The sequence below is a fragment of the Kogia breviceps genome, chromosome 10 (assembly GCF_026419965.1).
Source record: "Kogia breviceps isolate mKogBre1 chromosome 10, mKogBre1 haplotype 1, whole genome shotgun sequence".
In the NCBI taxonomy this organism is placed as follows: domain Eukaryota; kingdom Metazoa; phylum Chordata; class Mammalia; order Artiodactyla; family Physeteridae; genus Kogia; species Kogia breviceps.
The window spans coordinates 86,280,740-86,301,746 of NC_081319.1; the positions used below are offsets into that span (position 1 = coordinate 86,280,740).

The following is a 21,007-nucleotide window of genomic DNA, read 5'->3' on the forward strand; positions in this document are numbered from 1 at the left end:
CTAATTTCTTCTTATCTCATTCCTTCTTCCTGATTTTCTGATATATATACACACATATACATATACATATATATATGGTAGCCCTAGACAAAGAGGTGACATAGTCTATCACCTGGCCTGAGAGAATGGCTTATTTAGGAAAGGTGGGGAGGTTTTATCTCTGGCCTCTGCAAGCGTTAGTTCTACATTCCCTTTAAAATTATTTCCTTTGGCTATGGTTTTTGTTCTGTGCTCTTGTGAGTTACAGGATAATACTTTATTCACGCGCTGGAGATCATATGCAGTTGTGTTGGGCGAACACAACTCAAGAGTCTGGTACAAGTTCCTTTAGAAGGTCCGCACTATAAGGGTTTTGCACGGGGTTGATGCTTTGCAAGATCCTCGTGTGTTTGTTTGTAATCTCTGAGACTACTGGAAGGAGAAGTGGGCCCCCTTTGCAATTTTGTTCATCTCAGTTAGCAGAAGAATTCCATTCTGTTGTCTTCCGCCGCGTGGGCGAGTGCACCAGACTGCAGGAAGCTGCTGTGAGTGACAGGCGGAGGGCCGTACGTGGCGACGTTCTCGCTGCCATCGCAGAAACCTCTGTCACTGAACTCTCAGAACAGCCCTGAGGGCGGATATTTGTTTTCCCCGGGTAGTCACTGCGCCGCCTCATTTAAGGAGGCAGATGTCCTTCCATGGAGTTCGAAGTCATTATGCAGTCGTAGGAGAATGCCTAGATACACATCCACTGGGACGAGTGCTGGGAAAGGAGCCAGTATCCCCAGAATTACACCAACACAAATTCCAAAGCGCAACTCGGCTAAAGTTCTGTGGAAATCTCAACAGAAACTTGCTGCTGGGAGGCCTCGGTGAGTGCAGCCGAAAGGAGGCGAGAGACAGGTGAGCTGAAAGGGAGACAGGGGCTCTACTGGCTGCGTGGACGCCGAGGATCCACCGACACCGCCCAAGAAACCTAGTGTTTAAGGGAGCGCACTGGGTCTAAGAAAAAGGTGTCTCTGGAATAGAGTAAAACAAACAAAGTCTGTAGTACAATTTGGCAGCTTTCACTGGGCACCTTCTTGATGAAGACGAGTATGATGAGTCTCTGATCCTGAAATATCGCGTCCCTTACCGATCGCTACAGGTGACAAAATTCAGACTTTTTCTTCAAGCATACCTTTTCCATTTTCTCGAAAACATAGCTTTTCTCAAGGTTTCTTCTGTGAATGTGCCAGAAATAAACACATTAAAACTTGTTTTCCTAGAGGCAATGGACCTGATAACTACATAATCTCTGTGGAGAAAAATATCACATGGCTGAAATTGAACAGAGGTGCAGATAAAAGACTTGAAATTTCTAAGGCTCAGTTTTCCTGTCTATATAAAGACTAAAAAAATTTCAGCGAGTTTTTAAATTTTAAATCATATAATGGATATAAGACGTTCAATTCAGTGCTGGTGTATATAAGAACTGCTCACTCTGTTTTTCTTAATGAAGAAAGCGAGGCCTAGGATCACCAAGTTTCTGAGTTAATGGTAGCGGGCGGACGCTGTGGGTTCCTTGGCAAAAAATAGGATGAGAAGTAAAAATAAATAAAATTAAACCCCCTAGGATTTTCTTCGAAAGTGACGTGAGTGGATGTAGACTAAAATGTTTGTTTAAGCTAAATGATTTCAGTAGAGTTACTATGACATATCATGGACAATTATGAGCTAAGTCACTCCGTGTGTGGTTCCATGGTGTAATGGTTAGCACTCTGGACTCTGAATCCAGCGATCCGAGTTCAACTCTCGGTGGAACCTGCTTCGTCCTTCTATTTTACTTGTTTTTCCCCGGAAAATACTGTCCACCTAAAAGACCGCTATCAATTTTGCCTCTAATATCTCCTGTGAGCTCCTGTGAGTCCAAACATATCTGCATCTGGGTGAGGAGGCAGAAGTGGAATTCCATTCTGGTTTAATGGAATTCATTTTATAAAGAATAAAAGAAGTATCAGAAGTAAGTTAAGTACAGGTGGAAGATAACAAAACCCCTGCACTCTGCTGTGACTAGAAAACCAACTCTAATAGAAAGCAATAACGACTCTTTTAATAAAGTTTATTTTCTGTGCACATTAAAAAGAATATTTGAAATTGTTCAATATTTCAAATACGGGAAATAAATAAATTTAATGGTATTGGATAATATACAGTTAATAGCAAATTTCTCTTCTGCCCATGACCTCTACCTGCACAATTTCTGATGCCCTCCACCCCATCCACCAGGCCACTGAACCCAGTATATATAAATGCTTTATATATACTAAATACAGACAGACACCACAGACACGGTGGGGCAGGGGTGGGGCGGATCTAAATATGGAACATATTAAAGTAGGTGACTCTAAATAAAAGGGCATGCAAGACTCATTATTACATTAAAAATATCTACAGATTTAACACACTTCAAGTTAAAATTGGGGGGGAATCCATAATGATATTTTCATTGCAATATTCATCTGGTCATTGTGCCATGCACAAAACACCAAACATCCCTTTTTCTCAGATAAAATGAGTGACTTATGCTAATGAATGAATTCTTTACTAATAACATTCTTTGTATATAAGTTTTCCTTTTTTTCATTTGTTCTTGTACTGTTTTGTCCAGGTCTCAGGAAATTTTTTTTTTTTTAAGTTTAGTCTTTGTCTTGGATGAAGTGTGAGTTGTTTCGTTTTGTTTTCCTGAATTAGAAATCTGCAGTCATTTCACATGGACTAGGAGCTGGGAAGATTCCCCCTATCCACACACACACAAATAGTCTCTTTATGATACCAGGTTGTGTGTGGAATTTTTAAGCAAAATTTTTTTCTCACAACCAACACATATCACTAACTCCAAGTGTGCTCACAATGAAGATTCTCCCCCCCCATACACCGATCTTATTCACTGTCTGCTTCTTCTTAACATTGACCATGTGTAAATTGCTTATCCAAACATTCATATGTAGATTCTCCTTCATAATAAATGAGTTCTGTGAAGTTCCTGCTTCCACATGTAAACATATTCCATTGTTCGAAACCAGAGAGTGTTGGTTTTCTCTCTCACAGTGCCACTAACTGTGAAACACTATGCACCCCTGTTTGTTTGTTTGTTTTTGCAAATACTGTACTGGGAAAACACTACTTATGGTCTCATTACACCCTTCGACCTTCACAGTATGTGGAATCTACTCTTCACGCCCCATCATTCATATACTGCACAGATCACTTTTAGTTTGGTCAAAATTGAAGTTTGCTTTATCTTTCTTGTATTTATTGATACATAAATTTTCTTTCCCAGATGAAAATGCAAAAAAACGCCTCTACTCTGCAACTGTAACTCTATCTTTACTGCATACATTTATTGCCATCACACAGTTTAAATACCAAATGGAGATATAAATATTATGGAGCTCTTGCTTATATCACATCTTAAGTGTTCAACAAAAATGGTCCGTGTCGCTACTTTTTATGGATCCCGCCAGCCCTTCGGTTAACCGTAGCGACGAATCAACAGTAGGAGAATATCACTGTGATTGTAGTGTTAAGAGATACTGCAATGTTCTACTGGGCGTGTTTAAACATGTAGGGTTCCTGGTAAAAGCCGTAGTCAGCAGGATTCGAACCTGCGAGGGGAGCTCCCAAGGGATTTCAAGTCCATCGCCTCAACCACTCAGCCACGACTACCAACTTGCCGAGAGCTTACTGGGCTAAAGTGATAACTAGTGGTGGATGTGTGGCACCTTCCCCAACAGTAGGTCTGGCAACAAAAATTTCTCAGCCCTGTCCAGGCCACTCCCTCGAGAATGAAAGAGCTCATCTAGAGCAAATGAAGAGCCAGCTGGTGATGTAATTCAATAAAATGCTCCTAGACAAGCGACTCGAACTTCTTAGATGCTGGAGCTTGTCCAAAAGCCGGTGATTAACTTGGACACGCATGATCACACCTAATTCTCGGGAACCTGCTGAAGGGGAGCTTTGAGTTGAGTGAGCTCTCAACAACCTCCAGTCGTAAATACCACTGGGAGAAGGAACTCGAATGAAGGGAACGTGCGAGAAATGGCGGGGGTGGGGGTGGGGGTGGAGGTGGGGAGTCATCTACGTTTACCTTCAGGTTTAAAATCTAAATCAGGAATCTCTTCCATGAATCAAACTGACTTATGCTTCCAAAAGAACGATTAAAATCGGACTGCGGCGACAGTTCGGAATGAGGGGGCGGGGTGGGGGGTGAGCAGTTTCTGTCCTAATTGGAAAAGACAAGGCAGGAGAGGTCTCGGACCCCTTCCTTTGAAGGTCACTCATGTTGTCCTGGTGAAGGACGCGAGACAATTCCCAAGCGAACGAAGACTTCAGCCTCCGGAGCCCGGGGGAAAGGGAGGAACTCAGAATACAGGTTTTCCAGGGATCCGAACTCAGCAGGAAGACATTCTCAACGCAGAATAGCGCCAAAAAGAAATGTAAACATGTATATGTCAGAATAAATGTAGCTAAATTAATAAGGTTGATTCTTGAGTCAGAGGCTACCTGGTTTATCAGAATGGGATGATGAAGGGGACACTTGGCTTAGATTCCTTTGTATGGAAATGTCAAGGACTCCAAAACCAAGGACATTCTCTGAATTCTAGGAATGGAAGTGCGTCCCCAGGGCATAAACTAGTAGAGATTTAAAGAGAATCTCAGATACAAAAGGAACGTGACTTCCATGATCGATCCTGGAATTTGTCTCTCTGGTGGTTAAAAAACATCTGTTTTTCTTTAGGACAGTAAGAACAATCCTCCCTCACTGTAGTCTTGCAAATTTTATTTGGTCTTACTACCATGGCGCTTGCTATATACCTCCATTTAGATTCATAAGGCGTTTATATCCTTTAACACAGTAAATTTATTTTGAAGTTTGTTGTCCTTGAGCGGTCTTATCAAAGTTATTGTCCCCAGCAGCAGCGTGTGCACCACCTGGGGACTTGTGAGAAATGCAGATTCTTGGACTTGAATTCAGATCTACAGAATTAAAAACTTGCTAGGAGGGGGGAGGGCAGAAGCCAGGAGATCCAGCAATTTGTTTTAACAAGAAGCCCTCCAGGTGGTTTTGATGCCCACCTAAGTTTGAGAAGCACCCTCTTAAGGAAATAATCTTAACAAAGAAAAACTCATACTGCATAAAAATCTTTATTTTTATTTCTCATTGTGATAGCAAAAAACAGGTATTTAAAAATAGATAAATGTTTAAATATTTTTGCTTCATCTGTGTAATAGATCATTACAAAGCCAGTAAAACAAAATTTGGGAACACTTTGTAATTGATCTGGGAAAATGTTTATAATGTTCACTGACAAGAGCAGGATGCAAAGAACATGACTTCAACTATGCAAAACTTTTGCATATGAAATATTGGGAGTAGAGGAGGAATACTTCAAAACGTTGCTGGTGCTGGTTTCTGGGTTGCAGGATTATGAGTTAATTTTGTTGTTGCTTTTTATAGTGTAAAGTAATCATCAAGTTTTGTAAGTGAATAGCAGAACAATGTCTTTTATTGATTTATTGGTTATTTATTGATGTTGCTCGAGAGCTGATATTTGCCTCAAGTGGTAGTTGGATTAATCATCTGTCTTGTTCAATACACTCGACAATGAAAGTATTCACCTTAAACTTGTTTCTCAAATAATCAATGCCATTTAGAGATTGTTAGAATTAATGAAGACTTCTCCACCCCTTCTTGCTTGCTAGCATTTAACTGTTTTTTTCTTTTTTAAAAGTCATTTTGAAAGAACACTGAGCATAGTTTTATAAGTTTTTAAAATTTGTAACATGAATTTTCACGTTTTTAAGGTTTGGGGAGCTGTTTTATTTGAGGTCTGTGCCCTAGTTATTCCTGCATATGAATGCCGGAAAATAAAAAAGTGTTGACATAGGTGGGACAATCCTTTAAATCAAATAGTTGTGACTTTTCTAAAAGACTGAAATCTTTTTAAAATTTCAGAATCTTCCACTATATGGATGTTCCAAAATTTATTTTTAAAACTGATGGTCATTTCGAGTTTTTCAAATCGTGCTTATACTCATAATTCTGCAACAAATGTTAGAGTGTGTCTCAGTTGTTGAGTGTGTGTATCTCAAGGATCCCCATCGGAAGCTGACAGATCAGGAAGCTGGTCTCTCAGGATGTCTCCTGCTTGGGTTCCTTGTAGCAGAGCATCAGAATAAGGGGCCCTTCCAGACTGAGGAGGAAGTGTTACTTGCCAATTTGCCGCCATAGAGTGGTATTTGTCTAAATGATGTCAAGGAATAAGAAATTTTTCTTAATACGAATACACTTTCTGGTAGAAAATTTGATCCTTTGAAGAGAGCTGGAGTTCCGTGCAGCTACTTATGCTAATAGAGTGAGCAACTGTTACGTAGTCGTGGCCGAGTGGTTAAGGCGATGGACTAGAAATCCATTGGGGTTTCCCCGCGCAGGTTCGAATCCTGCCGACTACGGCACCTTTACCTATTGAGACAGCCAGTTGGGGAAGAATGCTGTTGCCTTACAGAGAGAAACTGGATTGTTCTCCAACCTGGCTCTTTATGGTTGCCGCTGAAAGGCTCCACGAAGCACGTCGATTGCACCCCAAACAGTGTGGGATCTTCTTATTACTATTATTATCTTTAGGTAATTATTTTTAGGTAATTCTCCCTAAAAGAGCCAAGGCTTTGGTGACGCCTTCCTATTTCCTGCAATCAAAACCTTGCTTACAAAACAGATTTTCCTAAAGAAAAAACTTGATAGGAGCATTTCCGTGTCCAAAGAATCGCACCCTTATCAGGGCTCTTTAATCATGTACGTCCTTGCTCACGTACAAAAGGAAACTCCACGAAATCTTGGATCAAATACAAGTGAAAGCCAAGACTCATAGCTAGGTCACCAAGTCGCGAATCCAAACTGGGTATTAATAAGCAAACTACTTACACAACTAAAGAAATTAAATAAAGCCATTTTCTTTGTGATCCAGCCAGATAAGGACGACAACATTACACCTGGCTGGCTTTCTGGGGACCCAAAACAGTTATGGGTATGACTGTGGATGGATCTGCAAGTTGTACTTTTTTCTTATTCTTAATTTACTGGGTCCCCAGACCCAGTAAATGTCCCCAGACATTCTCCACTGGGCAGCGATCTTCCAGGTAGGTTGTAGGTCCTCTTCTCTCTGCTCCTCTTCCTCTTCTCCCGCCATTACCCAGCATTTCCCAACTGGACACTTTCGCCTCCATGTCCCTTCCTCTAGGACAGGGTGGAATCACATAAATCCACCTCTGCCTCCGCCCAACACATGGAGATTCCCCATCATTCCAGGTCTTTCTCTAATGCTTTCCTTTCACAGTTTATTTTGATTTCATCCCATTCAAAGACCACAACGACCAGCCGTTGAGGAAATGTGTGTGGCCATGGTCACGGTAAGGCTTCTTTGCTTCAGCATATATTTTTTGAGCACCTCTAAGTGACAGCCAAGCAAGCAGTGAGGGAGTAAGCAGTTGAGGTGGAAGACAAGTAAGATTGGATAGCATTTGCCATCATTCTGTGGGCTTTGAAGATAGTTAGGGCAGAGAAAATGAGATACTCCTGCCCCAGGAAGACGAGAGGATGAGAATGGTTGTGAGACTGTCTCCGGTGGCTTTCTTTTGACTACCATTTCTGCTTTGTGGATGTTTCAGTAGGTGTAGGAAGCAGGAAAAAAAATCTCCGGACTTGAGAAAAACACATAAGTTTAGCAAAGAATGGTTTCGATCCACCAACCTCTGCGTTATGGGTCCAGCACACTCCTGCTGCATCACTCTGGTCGCTGCAAAAAACCTGGGAAATACTTTTCAATCGTGATTCTTACCCACTTTCCCAACACTTCAATGTCTTCTTTTCACTATTTTTCTTCGTCCGCCTCCTCTACACTTTTTGCTTTATTTCCCGCCCTTACAGTCATGTCATTCTCAAAATATTAATGCCACACCATCTCTAGTTTGAGGTCTTCACAAATCTTCAACCTTTCTTCAAGTGGATGCCAATCATTCCCTTTGGGTTGGGAATTACGATAGCTAGGTAGTGAACAATCATGGCTACAGTGTCACATTTCCAGAACAAGAACCCAGCAAAGCCTTATAAAATCTTTCAAGAGTCAGGTTCTTCCTCAACCAAAGCCCTTGCCTCAGGATTTCTTCGTCCTGGAACCGACTACCTTTCTTGTTTTCCCTCCTTCCAAGTACGCACTCCTATCTATCAGGCAAAAGTGGACAATATCTCTGTTTCAGCTTTAATTTCTCCCCTCCTCCTGTGTCTGCGCAGGTTTCACTTGCTCTGCTGCTCTCCATTATTGGAGACTCCAAAGTAAGCCTCCCTTTTTCCAAGTTCCCCCTTCTTGCGGGATTCAGGGTCAACTGCGATTCCTCCTCTCCATAACCCAATATGGAGTCATAAACGCTTCGCTCTCCACTTTCAAAGGTCTCCTCATATGCGAGGTTCGTTTGAACGTGTTCTCATCGCTCGGAAACGGAGAGACTTGGGAATTAAGATAGAAGGCACCAGCAACTCAACAGGTTGCCAAGGCCCCAAACTGGAAATGAAAGCTCCCAAGGGTAGGGGCAAGCCCCTTTTCTGAAATGAGGATTTTGCTGTAACCTCGGGGCAAGTTTCCCCTGAGGCAAGCATGGTTTGTAGCAGCAAGAAGTCAAACCTCAGAAGATGCTGACTGGTTTCCTCCTTGAGCTGTCCCTCATTCTTTTTGATTCTCTTCTGAATTCTGCAGGTTGCTCGCCTTCTCCAGTTGATTCTCAGAGTTTCTGTTCTTTTCCCTATTCTCTGCCACAGAAACTGCAGAGCCAGTGTTGACAGCCCAAGACAATTTTGCAGGGGGAGAAGGGGGCCCTCACTTCTACATCTGTATCGACTGCCAGTATTCTCCTGCCAGCACTAACAGAACACAGTAGCCATCTCCAAAGACGTTCATTTGGCCTATGCAGCTGAGCATCAGTCATTTTCTAGGAAATGGAAAGTTTTGAGCCGAGACCTGAAAAAGGGTATGTGGGAAAGCTGTAACATCATTATGGCCAGGGACTTTGCCATTGCTAGAGTCAATTTCATAAAGCTGAGCCAAACTCCCTGGGCGTGTTCCTAGTCATGCGCTGATTTGCCATCTGTAGATCCCCATCAGTGAAATATCTCATATGTTTTATCCATGTTCTAATTGGATGGTTAGGGTTTTTGTTGTTGTCATTTTTTAATCTGCTGAGTTTTGAGAATTCTTGTGCATTGTCTAGATATTGTCCTTTGTCAGATATGTGGTTTGCGAATATTTTCTCCCAATTTGTAGCTTGTTTTTTTCAACCTCTTAATAGTGTCTTTTGAAGAGTAAAAGTTTTTAATTTTGATGAGGTCCAATTTATCTGTTTTCCTTTTAAGGACTGGGCTTTTGTATCAAGTCTAAGGACTAAGATCCTGAAGATCTCCTATGTTATTCTCTAAAAGTTTTATAGTTTTACATTTCAGTTTTGATTTATTTTAATTTTTGTATATGGAATGAGGTTTAGGTCAACGTGGGTTTTTGTTTTTATCTATGGATGTCCATTTGTTGAAAAGGCTATCACTCCTCCAATGAATTTTTTTTGTACTGTTGTCAAAAAATCAGTTGGGCATATTTTGTACAGGTCAGAATATATGTTTAAGGGAGAGAAAAAAAACAAGATAATCACTGAATATAAGTTGGCTACCATTCATTTAAAAATAAAGAGTGGATTGAATACTATACACACATATAACTCTGGAAGGTTATACAAAAATTCATTTCACTGTGGAGAAAAACTAAACAGCTAGAGCACACGGATAGAAGATAGATTTTATTCGTTGCATATAACCTCAAAATCATTTGAGCTTCATATCATGATTATTATGTTTGATTAGTGTAAATATTAAAATTCTTAATAGGGAAGGAAAATAAACTTTATATCAGTTGATTACTGCTTTTTGGTAGATACAGTTTTGCAGTCACATGGGGGCAAAGAATTTTGCTGTCTTCAAATAGCATTCACTTCTGGCACTTTATTTACCCCATAAACGGGCTGGAATTGTGTGAAGCAAGCCTGGAGTTGTAGATCAACCTCGCTCAGACATGAGAATATGAGTGTGTTGAGACATATAAAGGATACAGTTATATATGAGAAAGGAAATCCCTGAAAAGGTAACAATTCCATGGAGAAGCAAGTAGGATTTTGATAGCAGGAAACACCAAGGTATCTCTGAAGCTAGGCCTCTTCTTGGGAAGAAAGAAAATGTATTAGGATACAGGTCAAACCTACTGGAAAATACAGTAATTATGACTTCTTTTTTGTGGTCAGCACGATGGAGCCCCATCATGGGTAAGTTAATTGCAGGATCATAAACTGGCAAGTTTAGTAACCACCTGCATATTGGTTAGAATTCATGTTTTGTCTTTGGACTAGCAACTCCAGGATTTGTCAAAATGTACAGCCTTAAGGAACTAACTCAGTTAACTACCACGTAGGCAGCAGGATTTGAACCTGCACAGGGAGACCCCAATGGATTTCTAGTCCATCACCTTAACCACTCGGCCACAACTACACGACAGGGTGATTCCTTATAAAAGTAAACAGCTATGCTGAAACTCAGGTCTCATAAAAGCAAATCACATACCAGAAAGACTGAATCATGTATCAGAAAGACTATTTGCAGTCAGTGTTTCCTATTCTTTGATGTCATTTGGGTGACTATCATGCTATTGTAACCATATTGCCAAGTAACACTTTATCCTCAGAACTGGAAGGACTCCTTATTTGATGGATTGTTGCAATGAGATCAGCTTCTGCTCTGCCAGCCTCTGGTGGAGATTCATGAGATACCCCCGGCAAACTGGAACAAACTTTAACATTCACTTAAGAATTATATGTAACAGCAATGATTTTTTAAAAATAGAGCTTAAGTGCATGCATATATTTTAATTCTGGAAGATTATTTGAGACCTGGTTTCAGTTTGCTACTGTGGATAGAAATTAAATAACTGAGCACATAGACTGGAGAGAGATTTTAGTTTTCACTGTACATACTTCAAAATAACTTGAGTTTTACTATCATTATTACTTATTTGTATATTTTCCTTTTCCTGGTTTATATACCTAGGAGTGGAATTGCTGGGTCACATGGTAAAGCTATGTTTAATTGTTCCAGGAACTGCTAGACTGTTTTCCAATGTGGATGCATGATTTTCCTTCCCACCAGCAGTGTATGAATTCTCCATTCTTCCCCAACACTTGCTATTATATGTCATTTTCATTCAAGCCATCCTCGAAGGTGTGAAGTAGTATCTCATTGTGGTTTTAATTTGCATTTCCCAGATGACTAATTACAGCATTTTTTTTCACGTGCTTATTGGTCATTTGTATATCTTTCTTGGCGAAATGTCTATTCATGTTCTTTGCCCATTTTTAAATGGGTTATTTGTCTTGAGTTGTAAGAGTCCTTTGTATAATCTAGATGCTAGTTCCTTATCAGATATATGACTTGAAGATATTTTCTTCCATTCTTTGGGTTGTCTTTTCACTTTCCTGATAGTGTCTTTTGAAGCACAAAAGTTTTTAACTTTTAAGAAGTCTAATTTATCAATTATTTTTTGTTATTTGTGTTTTTGCTGTCATATCTAAGAATCCATTGCCAAATCTGAGGTTATGAAGATTTACTCCTATGTTTCCTTCTAAGAGTTTTATAATATTACCTCTTACATTATGTCTTTGATTCATTTTGAGTTAATTTATGTAAATTGTATGAGGTAAGGATCTAACTTCGTTCTTTTGCATGTAGTTACATAGTTTTCCCAGCACCATTTGTTGAAAAGACTATTCTTTCCCTACTGAATGGTCTTGGCACCCTTAAAAAAATCAGTTGACCATAGACATATGACTTTATTTCTGGACTCTCAGTTCTATCCCATTGATCTATATGCTTATCCTTACACGATTATGACACTGTCTTGATTATCATTGCCTTGTAGTTAGTTTTGAAATTGGGAAGTACAAGTCCTCTTACTTTTTTCTTCTTTTCAAGATTGTTCTGGATATTCCAGGTCCCTTGAAATTCCATGTGAATTTTAGAATCAGCTCATCAATTCCCACAAAAAAAGTCAGTTGGGATTCTGATGGGAATTGCATTGAATCTGTAGAATGATTTGGAGGAAAATTGTTGTCTTAACAATGTTAATTTAAGATCCAGTCTATGAACATGAGATATAGTCCTCTTTATTTAGATGTCCATTCATTTCAGCAATGTTTTGTAGTTTTCAGAGTATAAGTTTTGCACTTCTTTTGTTAAATTTATTCCTGAACAGTTTATCCCTTTTGATGCTATTTTAAATGAATGTATTTAATTTTGACCCCTTTTTCTTTCCCTATGAAACATGATGAGGCTGTCTGAAGCCTCCTAGATACAGATATTAAGTGCTGAGAGAGATCAGGAATAAAATTGCTTAGTATGGCTTTTGTAGACAATGAACTCCTGACAACAGGGAAACAAAGCTGTGAAATAAACAGCTTCTTTAAACTCAAGATGGCTGGATTCAGAGACCAGAGTGCTAATCATTACATCTGGGAACCACCTTAATGGTTAATTAAACACCTTAATTAAAAAGTCTCTTTCATATGGTTCATGATATGATAAAACCCCATTTCTGAATGGAATTAATCATATTGACTGGGGTGTAATAACACAAAGTTAACAAGGCAAAGGGCATGACCCCTGCCCTTGTGATTCAAGTCCATTAGGCAGGATACTCCATAAAGAAGGCAAATAAATATAGCCCACACAGGGACAGTTTGAAGAAACTGCTTAAGACTGACAGCATGATGACAGAGATAAGATGGAAAGCATAAATAAAATTGTAATTTGTAATTTTAGGTGAATGGGACTTGAAGGTGCTGATTAGAAGAGAGTATCAGTCCATGTCTTTTCTACATACAAGAGGTAGCTTGTGAACTAGATCCCTAAGATACTGCCTATTTGTTCTCAGGAGCAACATGATAGTGAAATGTAAAGAAAAAGAAAAACTTTGTCAATGCCCTTAGCAACATGGGTCAGGCAAGGCTTTGCAAATTATTTGCTTTAGATGGACGTGTGCCTGTTTTGGTCTGTGGACATCAGAAATATACAAAGGCATGGTAGTGAGCATAGTGATTTTCAATAAAACTTTCTTCCCCAGTATAGCGGTACATGTGAATTTGTCACTGGGAAGGCAGATGTTGGGTTCATGTCAGACAAATCTATTACAACAGTTAGAAGGAATTTGTTTGGAGCCCACATATCTTTTATAGTCATTTTATGTGTTTCCCAAAACAACAAAATAGAGCTAACAAATTCTTCTCATTCAATGGTCATGAAGTTAGTTAAGACAGAGACTCTTAAATTATTTTTTGGCTCAAAATCCCACGGTAAGTAAAATAAAATTTGTTCACCCTCTCACAGAGAGATGGCCCTGACACAAAGCTAACAACTGTAGAAACAGTATCAGGGATTCACAAATACTGTTGGAGAACACAGACACGAGGCTGAGAACCCTCCATTGAAGAGTCTCCTTTATGTTACAAGACCTAATTTTAACTAATAAGCTTAACCATTACTCAACTGTAATTAAGTACAAAGTTGCTGAAGAAATACCATCTTTGAAATATGGCTATGTGAGTCATTAACGTCAATTTCATAAATTAGGAGGCCAAAGTACACCCATGCCTGAAGCTAAAATGTCAGTCAAACCAGTTCTCAGCGTGTCTTTCGCCTTTTTCAGAGGGATCATGGGTGTGGGTTTCTCACGGTACACATTTGGGACACTAGAATTAAACATATGTAGGTCCCACAGAGTGGAATGGAACCTTGTTCTTTTTCAACCAGAGGTTATTGGAACCTCTATTTCATTTACTTTTCAACCCTTACTCTAAGATCTCCACTGAGAAGACCTTGATTTGTGATATTCTCCCTTTCTTGTTGAAGAAGGTAGCATGCAAAAGGAGACAGATGCTAGACAACATTGGCGCTCTTAAGTCTTATTATCTCTGATTATTCTGAATTCTGTGTTTTTACTGAATGTTTACTACAATTGCCATGTAGAGGTGGCACTTTCCTTTTCAAGGTCAAAGATAGCTCATAAATAGCACTTAATTTAGGATGTTCTGTTGCTTCTGAAAGACTAACAGGTGTAGCAAAGGAAATATCAAAGATTCATAACATATATAAGGAAAAATGATTAATTAATTGACCATCTACTTTACTGAGACTTTTAAATGGTGCCAAGAAAACAAAAGAGATGAAAGGATGCACTAAAGGAACATATTATTTAAAGAACACACACCAGTTCGATTTATAAATGGGGTTAGTTTCTACTACATTAGTTTACATCATTTAAAGTGATTTAATAACCGACTACCTGGGCTTGGAGGATTAAGATAAGACTTAAACAGTTCATCTCTTCAAAAATCCACATACTAGCAGGCAGAATGAATGATAAATATAGAAGTAGTTTCATATGAGACATATAAACAAAGAACTATGGAAGTGCTAATATTATTGTTGTATTTTCTTAAACAGTGTTATGGCAAAGACACCATAAGCGGCACAGAAGGAGGGGAATGAAAGATGAACTTGAGGACTTTTCAAAGTAGGAGACGTGGGGAGGCAATCTTTAAGAATGCACAGGATTTCAGGAGGTGAAGAACCTGAGAATGACAACATTGGAGAAGCTAATAAACAATTTTACAGTTTTACAATTTTACAATTTTACTCTACCTTGGCTTTAAGGACAGCAAATCAGCCAATCAGAGACGAATGATCCCCACAACTGAAACAAATGAAAAGAAAAGAGACATGAGTGAAGGAGGTTCGTGGACTTCCCGGCCTCTGCCTTCCTAGAAATAGAATCTTCGGTGGGCTGACAGTGCCCACGTACTGAAACAGGAGCTGTCCACCATGTTGGGCCAGGTGCTGCCTACCACGTTGGAAGAGGAACTGGGGAAGCACTCGCTGCGCTTCCGCAGACACTCCTAAGGGAAGTAAGGAAGAGCTCCCTGAAATAGCAAGTTTAGTTACTGGGTGTTACAGCAGCACGAGTCCCGAAAGCACCGAGAAGTGCGTGTCAAGAACACTTCTATCTTGGACTGTAGCCTATTGTTTGCAGTGTAGACCATCCCTTGGTTTCAGTCTTCTACCAACTCAATTCTATGCTCTCTACACACTCTGGATCTGTGATGTCCAATACTTTAGCCACTTGAGACATGTGACTATTGAGCACTTGGTCCTACTTGGGATGAGCTCTCACTGCAAAATACACACCAGACTTTGAAGATTTTGTATGAAAAAAAAAAAGTGAAATATCACACTGTCAACTTTTAATTGCTTACATGTTGAAATGATATTTGGGGTTAAATAAAATATATCATTAAAATGAATTATGCTTGTCTCATTTTACTTTTTAATATGACTACTAGAAAATTTTAAATTATGTCAGTGGCTCACATTTAGTTCTATTGGAAATGTACTTCCTTATTTACATTCTCTGTTGCAGTTGCTGTAACTCTGGTTTTTGTTTCTCTGTTCACCAGTGTGTTTTGGTTTTGGTTTTATTTTCCTTGTTTATAAGAAATTTCAGCGATTTAAAAGTAAAGAGAGCAGAACCTCTTCCAGAATCCTAAGCAGTATTTGGAAACCAGATCACAGGCTGATACTGCACAAAGCAAGATTCTGTGTAATGGTCAGTCCTGGCTCAGGATCTCTATTCCAGCCCCCAGAACCGGAGCTTCATTCTCCATGGGCTCCTACAGAAAGAAGTATCCAGAAGGAGAGGAATTTCTGCTTATACTATCAACACTCTTCTCTAAGGTATCTTTTTGAACAAATTTTTATTTTTAAATTCTGTACATTGATGTCATGTGAGTCACTTTCCTCAGCTCTAAAGTTAGGGATTGTTTCCACAGAAGGGCCTTAACATTTCATTAGCTTTGACATTCTAGAATTCTATTAGTTTCTCAGAGTCAAAGCAACCCGTATGCTGAATGTGAGAGATGGCTGGATGAAAGATGATGAGTTTTGCAAAGAAAAAAGTTCATCCTCTGGAAGCCCAGGTCTTAGTAGACAAAACCAAGTCATGTTCATCAGGCAGGCACTGCTCAGCAACGAGGACTTGTCACAGCTCAGCATCACTGACCCATGTGACTTTGCAACTCAACGCTTTTTATTGTACTTCATTCCTCTGAACACACACATGAAAGAGGAAGGAATCTGGTATTTAATCAATGAATAAGGAAAGCACTGTGTGTAAGAAAAATTATTAGATGCATTCTTGGATGAGATGCACCAAAGTATGACAAGTGTGCCAATCTCCACAAGAGAGGTGAGGACCAGTTCCATTAAACTGTCAAGGTAGTGATAATCAAATTTTCCTAGGAATTCCTAGAAAGGCACTCAGCTGTGGTTAACAGTCCTTTAACACTTTAATACATTAACCTATACATGTTAATCATACAATGGGATTTTGCATCTGAATTCTGTACCCAGAATGAGTCAAAACTTCACCTCATTTTAAGTCCCTCTCTCTTTACCACTGTCCTGGACCCCAGGACGAGTCAGTCTGGCATAATGTCGTCAACCTTTTTGTTGGGTTACCCAAAAAATGTCTGAATTAATATCTTTAGTTATGTAGTGGTTTGCCTATTAATACCCAGTTTGGATTCGCAACCATATCCATGAGTGTTGGCTTTCACTTGTATTTGATCCAAGATTTCGTGAAGTTTCCTTTTGTACGTGAACAAGGATGTACATGACTGCAGAAGAGCCCCGATAAAGGGAAAACGTTTCTGCCAAGGTTTTTTCTTTAGAAAAGGCTGCTTAGTAAGGAGGGTTTTGCTTGCAGGAAGCAGGAAGGCATCATCAAAGCCTTGGCTCTTCTAGGGAGAATTACTTAAAAATAATAGTAGTAATTACCTAAAGAGAATATAATAGTAATAAGAAGATCCCACACTGTTTGGGGTGCAATCGGCGTGCTTCGTGGAGCCTTTCAGCGGCAACCATAAAGAGCCAGGTTGGAGAACAATCCAGTTTCTCTCTGTAAGGCAACAGCATTCTTCCCCAACTGGCTATGCTTCAATAGGGAACGGTGTCGTAGTCGGCAGGATTCGAACCTGCGCGGGGAAACCCCAATGGATTTCTAGTCCATCGCCTTAACCACTCGGCCACGACTACTTGACGAGAGAATCTTTTCGTGGAAGTAGCTGTAGAGAACTTCGGCTCTCTTCAAAGTGTCACATTTTCTATCAGAAAATGTACTTGTATTAAGCAAAGTTTCTTACTCTTTGGCATCACTTAGACAAATATGCAGTTGTGGCAAGTAACGCCTCCTCCTCAGACTGAAATGACGCCTTATTCGGATGCTCTGACGGAAGGAGGCTAAGGCTTTTGATTTTGTTTATTGTCTCCTTTGATGTGCAGAAGCTTTTTAACTTGATACTTGCTTATTCTCACTTGCTTATTTTTGCCTTTGTTGCTTTTACTTGTGGCGTCAAATCCAAAAAACCATCACCAAGACCTATGTCAAAATCGAAATGAATTAAAGACTTGAATGAAGAATCTAAAACCATTGGAATGGGAGAAATATTTGCAAATCATATATCTGATATGGGATTAATATCCAAAATATATAAAGAACTCATACAACTGAAAGGCAAGAAAACAATCCAATTTTAAAATGGGTAGAAGGTCTGAATAGATCTTTATCTTCCAAAGAAGACATACATATGGCCAACAGGTACATGAAAAGATGCTCGACGTCATTAATCATCAGACGAATGCAAATCAAAACCACAATGAGCTATCATCTCACACCTGTTAAGATGGCTATTATTGAGAAAACAAGAAATAACAAGTGTTGGCAAGGATGGGGAGAAAGGGGACCTCTTGTGCACTGTTGGTGGGAATGTGAGTTGGTGCAGCCACTAGGAAAACTGTATGGAGGTTGCTCAAAAAATTAAAAATACAACTACCATATGATTCAGCAATTTCACTTCTGTATATTTATCTGAAGAAAATGAAAACGCTAACTTGAAAATTATATCTGCACCCCCATGTTCATTGCAGCACTGTTTACAACAGCCAAGGTATAAAACAACCTGTGTCCATCGACGGATGAAGGAATTAAAGAGGTTATAGTATATATATATATATATATATATATATATATATATATATATATATATATATACACACACACATACATACACATATAGAACGAAATATTATTCAGCCATAAAAAAGAATAAAACCTTGCCATCTATGGCAACATGGATGGACCTTGAGGGCGTGATGCCAAGTGAAATAAGCCAGACAGGAGAGACAAGTACCAATCTAAAAAAATAAATAAATAACAAGCTTATAGATACAGAGAACAGATGAGTGGTTGTCAGAGGTGAGGGCGGGGCCAGGGGAAGTGGGAGAAATGGAGGAAGAAGATCAAAAGGTAAATAAATTTTAAAAAAATTAGGGATGCATGTACTACCATCAAACCTTTCTACACAGGACAAGTACTAGAGAGCTTCCCAAGGACCCTGGCACTCCTTTCACCAATTTGTTTCTCAGGGGGTTTTGTGAGGGAAGTGTCCTTTGAGCCCTCTAGGAAGATAATAGAGGGAGGATGAGTGGGTGTCACATGTGATAAATCCATTGCAAGTTCCCTGCATCTTTTAAGATATTGGATATCTTTCTCTACCTTATACCGAAGAAGTCTTGGCTTCTTTATTTACTGTAGTTCCACTGATTTCAGGTTGCAGGCAACCTACCAAGCACACTGTTATAATAACTCCCAGGTGTTCTAGCTAACACACTAAATTCAGAGTCTCCATTAAGTGTACCCATATCAATAAATTTGATCCAATTCTACACTGTGTTTCTTTTTTCCTGATCTAGCACTCCCACACACATTACTCTGGTTTCTTTTGATATGAATTAGCATGATCTTGCAATTCTTTCAGTATGCAAAATAGCAATATATACTGATTCCCTGAGTCCTGTAGGCAGAGAGGAGTGGTAGAGGTGGGTCTTGAGAAAAATCAATATCCTCATGCAAGGTAACTGCTTCAGGTGAGATCTTTACCTGTTTTTAATGCAAGGATAAGCTAGTGTTTGGGGATAGAAGATGGACTGCTTCTGCTGGGAAGAAGAATATTTTTAGGAAGGAAGCATCATTGTACTAGAATTTGTCCAAAGAGACCAAAATGTCCCCATTCTGTCCTTTTTTCTTTCTTTCTTTCTTTCTTTCTCTCTCTCTCTTTCTTTCCTTTATTTGAAGGAGGAGGAGGAGGAGAGTAGGAGGAGGAGGGGAAAGAGGAGGAGGGGAGGAGGAGGGGAAGGATAAGAAGGAGGAGGAGGAAGAGGAGGGAGAGGAGGAGGGGGAGGAGGGGGAGGAGAGGGAGGAGAGGGAGGAGGAGAGAAAAGAAAAAGGGGGAGAGAGAGCTTTAGTATTTGTGGAGTGTCTTCCTTAAGCAAGGTCCTTACTATGGTAAAACATAGTAAAGAATGCCTTACCTTCTTCTACATATAAAGAGACTGAGGTACAAAGCAGTTATATATTTCAAAAATTACAGTTAGACATTCACAGAGTAAGAATTCAGTTCCAGAGTGTCTCCTTTTCCTGACCTACCATGCTGATTCCACTGTGCTAATAGAAGCAGGAAGTGGCTCCCTGAGGACACCACTGCTTACAGCAATTGTTGACATTAAGTTAGGTTGTTTCTCCATTTTTTGAGTTCAAGTTTTGGAGGTGAATTAGTAGATGTTTTATTATGGAATCCTATGTTTAAAAATAGTGTTGTGGACATCCTTATTAGGAATTGGTGCCAGCTGAGGTTCACTGTACCTATCAAATTTCCGTGGCTTTATTAGTAAGTGCACTCAGGGAAGGTGAGAAAACGTGTACCTATGAGAAAGGGTTTGAGGTCCCAGGGATATACATCTACCAGGAACCGGTCTCTGATAATAGCATCCACGCAGGGCTTTGCATAAATTGTTATCATTGGTAGAAATGAAAATATGGCCTTTTCACAAACTCCTGAAGAGTTAAGATTTCAAATTACAATCAGGCAGTTGATGTCTTCATAAAATGCAATATCAGTTAGACTGAAGTACTAGCAAACACAAGAACATAGCAAAGAAAGAAAAGGTGTTGACAGGTGGTTTTTTCCCCTTAATTTTAGCAATTTGCTTTTCCAGATTGCTCAATAACATCTGTTGGTAATTGAAAATTCAGCTAAGAAAAAAAATAGACAGATGCAATGAGAATAAAAATTCCAGTTATTAAGCATAGAGTGAAAATGTCCTTAATGTGCTTTACATGCTGAAATACTAGGAATCAGTTAAAGTGTGAATGGATATTCAAGGGCTTCAATAATTAATAATTTGAGAAAACTTAATATTATCTATACTTTATGTAATATTAATAATTACAAAAATTGAATTAATATAAGGAAATTAATATAATGAAAGCGTTCTTTAGCCAATAACAGTAGAAAGGACATCATATGCTTTTATTCCTAATAAACGTTTATAAATATTTTCATTAGAATATAATGAGGAATAATAAGGATGTGATTGTATCTTAATTCTTTACTTCTATAATATTTTAAAACAACTTTGAAAACTATTTTCTGTTTTGGCTTTGAGTCTTTAAAGTTCTATTTGAAAATTCTTCCCATCTGGTCAAGATAATTTAAAAGCAGAATGTATACTTGGCCATTTTAAACTTTCACAAGGAAGAAAAACTCTAAAATTATGTATTATATCACGATAAATATTCATTTATTCACGTATATTAAAGTCTATAAAGAAAAGTGGAAATGTGAAACGCGGATCCCCAGCCAACCATCCCGAAAAGGAAAACTGTTAAGGTAAGTAAATACATTTAAATAATTAGAAAGAAGTAAATACATTTAAGTAATTAGAAAGTAAAAATCACGT

The 21,007-nt window shown here is 39.0% G+C and overlaps 5 non-coding genes across 5 annotated transcripts; 2 read left to right on the top strand and 3 right to left on the bottom strand.

Annotated features, from left to right (window-relative positions):
- Positions 1-1,713: 1,713 nt before the first annotated feature.
- TRNAQ-CUG (transfer RNA glutamine (anticodon CUG)) lies at positions 1,714-1,785 on the top strand. The gene has a single exon. It is a non-coding gene; the product is annotated as a tRNA-Gln (tRNA).
- Positions 1,786-3,605: 1,820 nt separating this feature from the next.
- Positions 3,606-3,687, bottom strand: TRNAS-UGA (transfer RNA serine (anticodon UGA)). The gene has a single exon. It is a non-coding gene; the product is annotated as a tRNA-Ser (tRNA).
- A 2,705-nt stretch (positions 3,688-6,392) lies between these two features.
- On the top strand, positions 6,393-6,474 carry TRNAS-AGA (transfer RNA serine (anticodon AGA)). The gene has a single exon. It is a non-coding gene; the product is annotated as a tRNA-Ser (tRNA).
- Positions 6,475-10,515: 4,041 nt separating this feature from the next.
- TRNAS-AGA (transfer RNA serine (anticodon AGA)) lies at positions 10,516-10,597 on the bottom strand. Its single transcript has one exon. It is a non-coding gene; the product is annotated as a tRNA-Ser (tRNA).
- Positions 10,598-17,163: 6,566 nt separating this feature from the next.
- Positions 17,164-17,245, bottom strand: TRNAS-AGA (transfer RNA serine (anticodon AGA)). The gene has a single exon. It is a non-coding gene; the product is annotated as a tRNA-Ser (tRNA).
- Between the last annotated feature and the right edge of the window lie 3,762 nt (positions 17,246-21,007).